Below are 13,043 nucleotides of genomic sequence, written 5' to 3'. Positions count from 1 at the left end.
TAATACCCTGTAATTGTTCCAGGTTATGTTTTACTGTTAAAAAAGGGTATAGGATAATGCACAGCATTTGTGATGCTCTGCTTGTAGAGGCAGAACACCTGAAGGCTATTTCATGTGAGTCTTGTTGCATCTGAAGACGATGCCTAAAAACCAACACAGCAGTTTGTGTTCATACCACTGTTGTGGCAAAACACATGCAGTTTGTGGAAATCAGGCCTGTGTGAGGAATCTTTTTGGCATAAGGCACATTGAATACTGAAGACATGACAAGACTGTCTGTGTGTCATTCCTCTCACGTCTGTCTCTCTGATGACTGTCTTTCGGCTTTTCTGCCCTTGGGCAGTTTTCTGGATGCCTTGCTTTGATCTCAACCATAAGTAAGCTGTGACAACAACCCCGAGATGTAAAGAAAATAGCCAGTTGATGTTTTCATGACAGGCTCATGAGAGGTGCGTGCTGTGTTTTGTGTTACTATATGGCTCATTGAAGGTGTTTCATGGCTTTGTGAATAATGCATGGTGTATTATAAACATCATGTCCAACCTTTTATCCAATTTAGAGATTTTTGTGATTAATGAATCACTGTATAATTTTGAACATCAGATTTAATCTTCAGTTGAATCTCCTTGGTCATCACCCCTATGCAGATTTCCTGCCGTTTTATGATCTTACAGAAAATGAGGATCATTTTAGCACAGCCCACTTTTCTTAGTGAAAATGCCAGTGAGGCCTATAGGAAGTATTTCATGATATAATTGGCACTTAATTAATTTCCACAGGCTGAGGAGCAAAAAAGTTCAAGGCAAAGAGAGAAGAGCAAATGTTCAGCACATCTGATTTAATTTTGATATTTTGTAATTTTAACATACTAGAGTTTTAAAGAGATATTATTTATTATTAAATATATTCATATTTAATTATTTTTTTTTTTTACATATTTTGCTTTTTTATATTAATATTTTCTATCAGTAATTCATTAATTTAATATTGATTTTTGAAAAGACTGTATTTTTGTATATATAACACTGAATGTTAAGGTTTAATGTACAGTTACATATATTTAAAACATATTGGAGTTCACAATTCAAGTTGCTGACTGAGTGACAACCCACATGTTTTAAACATACTTAATTTATCTGTTAAACACACTTATAGTGTCAGTTCAAGTGAAATATCAGAGTGCCGCCCCAGTTTTGGCTGGGAAAAATAAGCGCACACAGGTGTTGCCATGTGTCTGTATATTTCACATATGTTTACTGACAGCAAGTTTGTAGGGTTTCATTTGTGGTCTTGTCTGTTTGTGTGTTAAAAGGGTCTGCCTAAACATCTGAAAGTCTGTGTGTTTAATCATGTACACAAAAAAAAAAAAAAACAGTAAACTCTTTCTCAGACTCTCTCTCCCTCTCTCTTTCATAAAGACTCCTTAGCTTTCAGTCTGTTGTTGCTACCAGCACTAACACACTCTTGTACACACAAGCTTTTTGGCAATCTTTCGTTCTCTCTTTCAATGCATTGCACCCTACTGCACAAACACAGCTATCCCACCCAGAGGACTCTCCAGGGGTGATCTAAAGGGTTTGGGGCCAGTGAGGCAGAAGCTCATACATAGGCAGCTGTGTGTGAGGGCTTTGATCAAAGCCAGGGGGGAACAGCCAAGTGGAGGTGGCTGCAGAATGTGGGCTGTGATCATTGAGGAAGGGGTGGGATTGGGGGGGGGGCACACTAGCACTAACACCTGCTTATCTCCTCACCACCTCCTCCATCTCCAAACCACTGCCTGCTGCCTGTCTGTGGATTCACTGAGACATCTAGGAATAGGGGCTCGGGTAGTATTTGGCAGCTACTGCTTAGTAGTAGTAGTAGTAGCCTACTACAGCTTTTAGTTTAGTTTAGATTATTTCTTATATAGAACATTTCTACTGCCACAAGAGCAGCCCAAAGTGCTACAACCAAGAAAAACAAACAAGACAATAACAAAAAACATCATAGAAGAACCTGCTATTTAGGACTCACAGCTTCCAGTGACAAGAGCGTTCACTGTAGCCAAGCTAAAATAAATAAGCAAAAAATAAAATAGCCTTTAATTTAAAATAGCCCCCCAACAACTTCTTCTTCTTAGTTTGAAGAACAACAATCTAAAAAAAAAAAGTTGTTCCCACTATAAAGAACCTTTTGTGCTATGGAATAAAAAAAACTTTATTTTTAAAAATGTAAATGTTTGAACGGGCTCGAGACGAACCTCAAACGACTGAAAATTATTAACAGAAACGTCTTTTTTAAATTCTGCCATGTGAAAGTCATTGAATGATTCTCATGATGAATGAAATGTATTTAGGCCTGTTCTGCCCGCTAATGCAGGTTTCTATCTGAGCTCGGGGCAGCGCAGCTCACATTCTCCCTCGTCTATGAAAGAGGGACAAATCTGCCAATAGATGTTAACCAAACCCACTCGTTCTTATTCTGAGACATTTTAAAGACGTCTGGAAGTGTCCGATTTTTATATTTGTCTGGCTAACATGCAAGGCCTGTTGGAATATAATCGGGACTGCTGAAAAGGTTTTTAAGGATTTCCTTCAGGTTCTGACACGCGTGAAACGTATTATGCCTTACTCAGAACACATCCAGAACAGCTTTCTTCAAAGAGCCCGTGTTTTCTGTGTGTGTCCAAACCTGATTTATTTTCAATAAAGCAGCTGTGAATTGTCCGTTTGGACATAAATGGAATGGTTCTCATATTGTCTCAATAATTTACAGACTGTGCGTGGAAGAAAAAAAATAATTGTGGATAAAATGAATAAATAAAGCCTTTTTAACTCTAGAAATTCAGACCGTGAAAGGCTCCACAATCCTTTGCCAAGCACAACTTACAAACACGCTCCTTAGAACCCACGGTTTATTGACAAAGATAAATGAATAATAGAAGGCAGTAGGCCTATACTTGCAGATTTTGGATAGGTTTTGAAGACAAATTAATTTCCATAAACTATGCAAATTAAATTGTCTTCAACCCATCCAAAATCGGCAAGTAGGCCTACTGCCTTCTACTACTAGTAATTAATTCATATTTACCATAAAACGTGGCTAATTTAAAAACTAGTTACATATATAGGCTACCATAATCGTTTAAATTATCAAAGTAAATTTATATTTATAGCAAAAGACCACGCACTAACGATTATTGAAAACAAGAAGAATCATTCAAATGCCCCAGTACCACAGTTGTTAATAATAATAATAATATTAATAATAAAATTAATAGCAACACATTGTTTAATATTATTAACAACTGTGGTAATGATATGCAATAGTGTACATCAAGTTTCTGTTCCTTTTTTAAGTCTTTAAATTTGCTGTTACAAGTTGGAACAATAAATTGTCTATCGAGTAACTGGAAGTTTAATGGTTATTATATGCTATTTTATTTTATTTTATTTAAAGTACATATGATTTCACTTTGGTTCCAAGCCGACTAACACCTAATTGAGCTGGAGATGCCGTCGACGTGTACATTGTGTCCTATTTCACAAGCAACGAAGTTGTATATGTGTGTCTGTCTGTTGTTTGGGGTTCTGTCGCGTTATTCAGAAATATAAATACGAATAAATCACGCCTTTCTGTTAAACAGCAGACCGGTGGACAGAAGCTTGGCAAGAGACAGCGTTTGAATGGAATCTAATCCCCGCAATTTATTTTACAAGCCTAACGCTTCATTGCTGTAATATTGCTGTAATCACCACATAATTGCTGCTTCCTTGCCAAAATTAGACATAACCTTACTGAGATCAAATGGGATTTCACTATAAGCAGTAGGCCTAATCAGAGAATTTAAAAGTGGATATTATTTCTATTATATTTAGCCTGTTTTTTTATCTGATTGTGTTTTGTGTTTGTATTGATATAACCGACGCCTATTTATTTAAAGGCTGTTTATAGTGAATAGTTCACCTCTGTACTCGACTGTTTTGTGTGTGTGTGTGTGTGTGTGTGTGTGTGAGAGAGAGAGAGAGAGAGAGAGAGAGAAAGAGACTTTATTAAGCAGTCTATTTGTCTTTGTAGAAAGAACCGAGTCGTGCCTCTTTACCTGGAAAAAGGAAGAAGAAAAAGCGAAAATTAAATCAGTGTGTGTTTCCAAACAAAACGAATGGAATCAAAGACGTGTTTGGTTTTTCTGTGGTTCTCTCCGCGGGCGATCCCTCTCTTCTTCAGATGACCCCTCATTGGAGTCTTGGATTGTGCGACACAAAGGCAAGCAGATGGGCTCTAGTCTCCTCTTTTCTCTTTCTCTCTCTGCACTAACAGCCTTGCACGCAAAACTAACACACGTCTCAGCGCCGTTTCATGAGGACGTGCTCTTGCCACCATTATACCGTACTGAACAGACACGGGTCAATTAGACATTCTGGCAGAACAATAATTTCTGTTCTAATCTATTCTTATTTCTAATCTATCTATCTATCTATCTATCTATCTATCTATCTATCTATCTATCTATCTATCTATCTATCTATCTATCTATCTATCTATCTATCTATCTATCTATCTATCTATCTATCTATCTATCTGTATTTGTTTGTTTAAGGCCCGCTGTTTAATAAATATATCAAACATTTTAAAATAATTGTTCTAGCTTGCATATTGAGCTTTCTCTCCGCAGCAATAGAAGGGCAGCCAGGCTTGAGAATCCGCCGTGTTCATTGCCCTTCCATCCCAGCTCGAGAAGTGGTTTAGTCCTCAGAAGTGTATTTGGCATGAATAGAGTGGAGTCTCAACAAAGCGGCCGAGCTCTGGGCTCTTCATCGGTGTTTGGAAACCACTGGTTCGTGTGATGAGACCGAGGGGAGATCTGGGTCTGGAGGCTCTCTCTCTCTCGCTGCATTAGGCTGTAATAGGTTTGGGATGACCTAAACGATTTGTTGACTGGGACAATAAATCTGTTGTGTGTTTCTTGGCATGCTGAGGGGAGGATTACGCGTTGTCGTACAAAGGAATGCAAATTGCTGGCCAAACTGTTGGAGAGGGCTTGGAGGAGGCGAGCAATTCGCACCATTTGTGCGGATCCCTTCTTCTTTTTCTTCCCTTTATTTTATGTTTTTCTATTAGGCCTAATAACTATGAAGGGGTTGAAAGTAGCCACTGTATTCATCCCAAATCAATGGATCACCCATAGCAAGCCCTGTAGACCCCTAGATTTGCATTCCATTGAAATATCGACGCTAAGTGGTGACCAGGAGGACAAAGTCCTTCACTGGTGATGAGACATTTCTATAGGGAACCGCGTGAAAATTCTTGAATCACTTGGTTTTCTTCACCTACTTCGATCTCTGAGCCTCCCGTATTATTTTATTATATAGTCAGCCGAGTTTAATTTTGGTCAACCAGCACACCAAATCTAAAATATTGACTTAAACTTTATTCACCTGCTATAGTGATTAACAGTATCCCTTGATTGCAGTTGCTGCTAAAAAACACTATTCAATGGATTAAGAATATTATAGGCTATTTGTTTGTTATTTTGTATTATTATGCATTCTGAGTGAATGCTTAAAGACGAGATATAAATCAAGAAGAAACACAAATCAAAATATGAATATAGCTACAGAAATATAAATTAAGTCATATCTTAATATTTTAATGTTGTGGATCTCAACTTTTTTTGTTTCCCTTAATTTTTTATGTATTGTCATTATTTAATTATTATTATTAATTTGTGGTCCTGATATAGGCCTACAAAATTACAGCTTATAGTGAGTTTCCAGATCTGTGATGTACTACAACACTAAAACGGTTCAAATAAGTAATTTCAACACTTATTTCAGCAGAGTGTGGTGGAGCTTGTAGATCAGTCACTAAGCCTTTGTGTATTATAAAGCACAATTAATGTCTCTCTGTAAATAATTTTTCAGGTTTAAAGTACGTTGGATGGCTACTTTGTAATTTTTATATTCAAGCCACTGTAAAGCATTTCATCCATCTTGGTTATTTTGTAATCGCGGTGGATAAATCGCCTGTCCTTTAGATGATTTCAGTTTTGGTGGTGAAGAATGAGTGGGACAAAGCTGTGTTTAACAGCTCCTCCTAGTGACCACCGAATAGGCCTACAATGCAACGTCCACCTAGTTCCCGGGACACACTTAGAATCCCTATGAAGTTCTGGGTTCTTGCAGCAAGATAATAAAAGCACATGAGCATTGGCGAATTAACGCACGGGCTTCAACGGGCTGAAGCTCAGGGGCCTATACTGGCTGCATCTACATTATATTTTTCTAATAACTATTTGCAAAAAAATAAGATAAAATAAAATACTCACTCATTTTCATAGACACCCTGCTTGTAGTAGCTATATAAAGTAAATGGTTCAGTTACGTTTCCCCCACACAGTTTGTATAGTCGGTGTATTCCACCAATATTCTAACCTGATCTCATGAATATAAATACCACTAGTTTCTATTTGGAGTACTATTTATACACAGAAATGGTTAGAATTATGGGTGTGGGGTAGGTGCCCATTTAGTAAGCCAAGACGTACTTATACAGACATGTTTAAAAAAAATAAAAACACTGCGACCACAAAATAGCCTGCATTTATGACATCTTGCCAAGTGTTTCATATCTGTAAACTTACATTTTAATTGTATCTCCGTAATACCTGTATAACGTAGTGTTTACTTATGTAAAGGCTATAATTCTGCTGTTGCACAAGCGCCACCTTCTGGCAAAGAGTGAATTTGCAAAGGCTATTTACTTATTTTAAGCAGAACAGTGTTGTAAATGGTAACTGGCATGTCAACAAGAAAAATTCGAAAATTCGACATAAATAATTGTCAGGAAAGAAAATTACAATAACCAGCTGGTTCTCTTAAGACGGCCCTGCATATGAATAGCCTATATGTCATAAATCAGTTATATATTGTTATACTATCAGTTATAAATTTGTAGTCTATCTTTGGTTATACTTCAGAAGTCATTTCATTTTTGGGATTAAAAAGATAAATATAAAATATCGACGATTTTATAGCTTACTAAATTAACCCCTTATCTGATCAAATCTATTTAGCGCCATTAATCAATGTCAGTGATAAAAGTTAAAAGCAAATATTTTTCCATCCTTCACTAAAATAAAATGCTAATCTTCTAAATTATTAAAATAAATTACCTACCAAATTTAACTATGCACGTATGCATCCATCCATCAATTTATCCTTGTGTGTGTATGTGTGTGCGTGTGTGTGCGCGCGCGCGCATGGAGGGGTTGCTGAAACTGAGCTGACTCCAGCACACTGCCAATTCGCTAAACCTACTTTAATTCCCTCTCCTTTACCACCCTACCTCTTGATCAGTGGGGATTGATCCGTAGGCTTCAATTAAACAACAACGTTCTAGTTTGAAAGTATGCTCTTGGAGGATTCTCAGGACTCGGAGACATCAGGCTCCTCCCAGTTAACAGGTAGGTTGGGTTTAATGGCGCTGTGCTAAAGCACCTGTCATGTGAGAGTTACAATTATTTTACGAGCGCCTGCTTCTAGGGACAAACCATAAATGCGATCCACATAACTTTTAACTGACTTTTGTGATACGATGTTGCATAACAGCAAAGATGTTTTTTTTTTAAAAGACAACTAAGAGACAGACTCTGCGATTTAAACTGCACTTAAAGGACACTGAGATGAGCCTATGACAGGCCGTTTTCACTTTTATTCCCTAAAATGAACTAGTATCTAAACCAGTGGATCTCAAATGCGGCCAAACATAATTTATTTTAACAAAATAAAAAATACAGATACTTTCAGTTTTACAATTCATTTTAGTTTTTAAATTCATTTAAAAATGTACTGAGCAAATATTAGCTATAATGCTTTATGAAAAATGTATTTAGTTTTTCATATATTATTTTCAGACATGAGCAGACCTTATGTGTTTATCGGAACATTTAAGCGCGATTCAATTCAAATAGTCATCAGCAGCCATTAGTTCTGTAAAACTGAGCATCAGAATGAATGAAGTTATGAGAAAAACGAAATGTGGAAAATACCAGCGAAGGAACACAAACAGTTGCAGTTATGCAGTATATCAGTGGAGGAGAGTGCTGGACTTCACTCTAAAAACGGCTGGGTTATTTTTTAACCCAAAATGCTGGGTTGAGTCTGTTGGGTCATTTTGTTGGGTTATTTAATTTCTTTTTAAACACTTTTGGGTAGTTTCAATTTACCAGGTGTTGGGTTAAACCTGCTGGGTTGCGTCGCTGGGTTGTTTCAGGCCAGCGCTGGGTTATTTAACGCGCCTTGAAGATGTTTAAATCGCTCCCCAACTGTCATTTTGGAAGAACAACGGGGCAAAGCCACGGCTTTCAACTGTTTTAAGGTAAGTTTATTTAATGTTTTCAATAATAATTATTTTAAATTGGCAGAATTATAACTTTTTTTTTTGCAGCAACAATACTGTTAAACGTCTACAGGCCAACATTATTTACGTTAAATGATGAACTGTTTACCTCAAACGGCCAACCTACGTTACGCGACTCGCATAATCGTTAAGGTATCTGAGACGACAGATTAATAGTTTTATTAAGTTTCAGAAAGTGACTGATGGCTGAAATATGCGAATACCTGTGAAAATAGAGGAAAAAGTAGCTTCTGACACTGAAAAGGGAATTTGATATTTAAGTGAGTCAAATGAGCTCAAAAAGTGAATACGACTTTCTGCTCTAATGTAAACGCCTGCAGTTGTCCATATCGACATTTAAATCATACAAATTACGTACAATATAGTCGGACCGCAGGTCTAAAAGAACCGACGACCCAGTTCAAGTAAACCGGTTCAGTAATTCTCGAACAAAGTGATTCCCGGAAAAGAATCGACGTCTCAGGGCATTTCAAAGTGCGCGCACGCACAGCGAGTGACGCTGGCCGCGTTAGTGAAGTGATTTGATGTTTTTGTGGTTTATAAAGTCTTTTTACATACAAATTATAATTCAAAATGTGTTTTTTTCCTGTCAGAAAAGCGCATGGATACATTTGTGAGAGAAAAACTGGTCGAGTGCAGTCTTATTGAGGCGTCTAACGGTAAGTTCGTGTTTATTATACATTTTACATAATTGTTTGTCTGTGATAATCAACTAACGTTAACCCTCACGTAACTTAAACGCACATATATTTTTATTTCGTGCTATAGTTAAAGCTGCACCAGAATGTACCTAATTTATGAGCGTAAACATCATATATTAATTTTCCAGATCGTGTTTTTTACTTGTCCTTATCACTTTGGTACATCTGTAAGTTTTTATATATGGACTGTTTTACCTACGTGACTTGTCATAGAAATGTCTGTTTGCGCGCATGCAGTGTGATCTCCCTTATCTGTGCCAGTGACTGTGTGTGTTTGATATAGCCAGCATATTAACATAAAACTGTGATTTATAATGACTGGAACATCCCATTGATTAGACAGTTTGAAAGCACACCTTTCAGCCAATCACTATATCATATTCTGCTTCTGTAAACCAACTCATAGGTGAATTTAACTCATAATCATGATGGGTCAATATCATGATTAACTTCACACAGTTAATTGAACTGAATCACTGTTATTAAAACAATTTGTATTTTTTCTTTTTTTTCAACTTTATTTTAAAGGTTGGAACAAACATGGAATTCCTTAACTGAGCAGAGTCCACAAAACCCATGACAGCAGATCTCTCAGGCATTGATCATAATCAATGGACAGGTAAGGATATTCTGCACTATTTTCAAAAGGAATTGCAAATTGTATATTTAATTGTATTTTTCCACATGTGGACATATACATTGTGAAATAGTCCAAACTCAATTGAAAAGCATTTGTATTTCAGATGCCTTACACAGAAAGCTGTCAATTTGTGTCAAGGGTGGGACTATACTATGGGGTGTGTTTGTTTTGGGAGATATTTTGTAGTTTTTACCCCAAATCTCTCACTGTTTGCACTCTGTTGCACGTCAGCAAACAACATTGCAGTTCTACTCTTATTTACCTAGCTGCATCTTACCCTATATTTTATACCTCAGGTGAAAAGCATTTGGTTAATGGTGAATATTGACCAATAGTACCATGTGGCTCTAACGGTTAGCGTGTGATAGTAGCTGCATTTGGGGTAAAAATGACAGAATTATTTATTGTGTGAGGTGCCCAGAATATAGGGAGATCCGGATTGCACTGTCTGTTTTTTATCACACATCTCTCGGAGCGGCAGCTGCCTTTAGTAGTGCCTTAACCTCCATTGTTCAAAGCATTTTGCATAGTTGTCTTTGAGTGAAGTCACCTCCCAATACAAACACTCTCCATAGTATGGTCCCACCTCTGACAAAAATTGACAGTTTTCAATGTGAGGCATTGGAAATTCAGATGCTAAAGATTCCATTTGAGTTTTGGCAGGTAACATGTGCGACACAGTGAAAAAACAGACATGGTAATTCATAAAACCTCATGTACTTGTTCTTATGTTGCATCTATGCTAACATTAGTCTGTTTCTCTCTTATTCCAAGGTCACCGTAGCCACCAGATCCAGTCGGTATCCAGATCAGAGGGTCACTGCAGTCACCCGGATCCAGTACGTATCCAGACCAGATGGTGGTTAAGCACCTAGAAAGGACCTCTACATCCCTGAAAGACAGCGGAGACCAGGACAACTAGAGCCCCAGATACAGATCCCCTGTTAAGACCTTGTCTCAGAGGACCACCAGGACAAGACCACAGGAAACAGATGATTCTTCTGCACAATCTGACTTTGCTGCAGCCTGGAATTGAACTACTGGTTTCGTCTGGTCAGAGGAGAACTGACCCCCAACTGAGCCTGGTTTCTCCCAAGGATTTTTCTCCATTCTGTCACCGATGGAGTTTTGGTTCCTTGTTTTTCTTTAGTTGGGGACAATTAATATCAAGCGACATCATCCACTTGATTGCACAGAGGGACGATAAATCACTGAATCAATGACGAATTGACTTTAACTGAAAACTGAGTGTTTACTTTTGTCCCTTTGCATTATTACACACTATTTTCCTATTTAATACTGTAAAGCTGCTATGATGCAGTATTTGATCAATATGACAGGCTTATTACTCATAATACATGGAAAATACAGCTACAAACTGACTTTGTTTTTCCATTTGAAATTTGGCAGTCACTAAACTGAAACCGTAATTTTTGTTCAGTGTTTTTGAAACAGTGTTTTGTTCAAGATTTGCAATTGTGTTTGGATTGTCACAATTTGTCACATGTGCAAAACGCAATTGAAAATATAATTTGCAATTCCTTTTGAAAATTGTCCTTCCGTAGACAGGCTCTATAACGGAGTAAACTGCTCTCAGGTGTAGATCTTTGCTTCAGAGCTTAAGTGTTTGACAATAGTTCACCCAAAAATGAAAATTGTCACTAATTATTCACCCTGGTCTGAAAGCTCTCGAATATCAATGAAAATATCTTAACTTGTGTTCTGAAGATGAACGAAGGGCTTACGGGTTTGTAACGACATGAAGTTGAGTAATAAATAACAGAATTTTCATTTTTGGGTGAACTATATGTTGAACTACCCTAAGCAGTGCACATCTACCTAAGTAGGAGTCTTTATATACTTGATATAAATTTAAGGACATCTTTAAATGATTTTACATTTAAATTTAAAGAATGTTAATTGTCAATGTCATTTCACTGTGTATTTAAATAGCTAAAAATCTCAAAATGTAATAGTTAAAAAGCTAGACACAGGTCATTCAGAAATAATTTTCTTATTTATTGCAACTGTATTTCTGTGATTTTTATTTATTTATTTTGCATTTGCTGGAAACATAAAAAGGGAAAATTCCATGTTGTTTGTCATTGGTAAATATTTTTGAATGTCAGATGGCATTAAAAATATTTTTAACAGTCTAAATAACCTGTATTCTTCATTATTTATTAGTCCATGATTGCTTTGTTAAGCAAAAGTGAAATGAGAATAACCCAGCAAGAATAACCCAGAATCATAAAAATGCAAACCCACAAATGGTAAAAATGACTCTATCTTGGGTTTTCTAAATAACCCAGCATGCTGGGTTAAAATGTGTAAACCAGCATGCTGGGTTACTTTAACTCAGCATGTGTTCTGTCCAATATTTACCCAGTGCTGGGTTGCCAATTGGGTTATTTTTAACCCAGCCATTTTTAGAGTGTTTTTGAAGATTTTCAGTCAAAGGAAACATGCATACTAAGCAGAAATCATCCTTAATTGCAGAAATGTGGCAAAACATCTCTGGAGAGAACGATTATTCAATTAGAGAGTGCTTTCCATATTTAGATCAACATACTGTATGCTAAATTTGTCAATGCCCAATGTCGCGTGTCTTCTTTCAGTCTTACAGACTGCAACTTACAATTGCAACTTCATTGTGATTCATTGTGTTACTCTTTTCAAGAAGAATTTCACTAAATTGGTTAGCTTCCAACAGTATCAGGTTTTATTAAGTACATTTATTTAGCCTATTTATTTCTTTCAATGATTGTAATCGATTATATATCATAATATTATAAATCTGGTTGGTTTGTATTGGTGACATAGTATATGTAAATGATATGTGTGCGGTCTGTTAGACTTCCGCTTGGACCATAGTGTGGTTCAGTGGGGAAAAATGGTTGAGAACCACCTAAACTAACACGAAATAATCGTAAATAAGGTTTCTCGATAGACGAACGAATAAAACAGGTGAGTTCTTAAAGTGAAAAGCTGTTGAAGAGCGTCACAGGGAATTCTACTCATCCTGACGACTACACATCTTTTTATGAAAACCTAGGCTCGCCCTTCAATTAGTCTCACTGTCTTTGATCTACATTCATCGCTAAATTTAAACCCATTGGCACTTGGCTGCCCACATGTGGCACACTGCGTGAGTGGCCGTGCAAACACTATTGGTTTGATAAATACAATTATGACATGGCACAAAAGACCTGAATATCCATTTCTAAGGAGTGGCGCGAGTGTTTTTCCCGCCACATACAGTACGTCGCCCTGGTAACGGCGCTTCTAGAATGCAGATCAGG

At 37.0% G+C, this 13,043-nt stretch overlaps 1 long non-coding RNA gene across 1 annotated transcript; it reads left to right on the top strand.

The window, feature by feature from the left end:
* The first annotated feature begins 8,091 nt into the window (after positions 1-8,091).
* LOC128018769 (uncharacterized) lies at positions 8,092-12,093 on the top strand. Its single transcript, XR_008184979.1, has 4 exons — positions 8,092-8,358; positions 8,994-9,059; positions 9,630-9,720; positions 10,516-12,093. It is a non-coding gene; the product is annotated as an uncharacterized LOC128018769 (long non-coding RNA).
* Positions 12,094-13,043: the final 950 nt, after the last annotated feature.

Source organism: Carassius gibelio, chromosome A8, assembly GCF_023724105.1.
Source record: "Carassius gibelio isolate Cgi1373 ecotype wild population from Czech Republic chromosome A8, carGib1.2-hapl.c, whole genome shotgun sequence".
Classification (NCBI taxonomy): domain Eukaryota; kingdom Metazoa; phylum Chordata; class Actinopteri; order Cypriniformes; family Cyprinidae; genus Carassius; species Carassius gibelio.
Note: the sequence above shows the minus strand (reverse complement) of the source record. Positions and strands in the feature narration are given on the sequence as shown.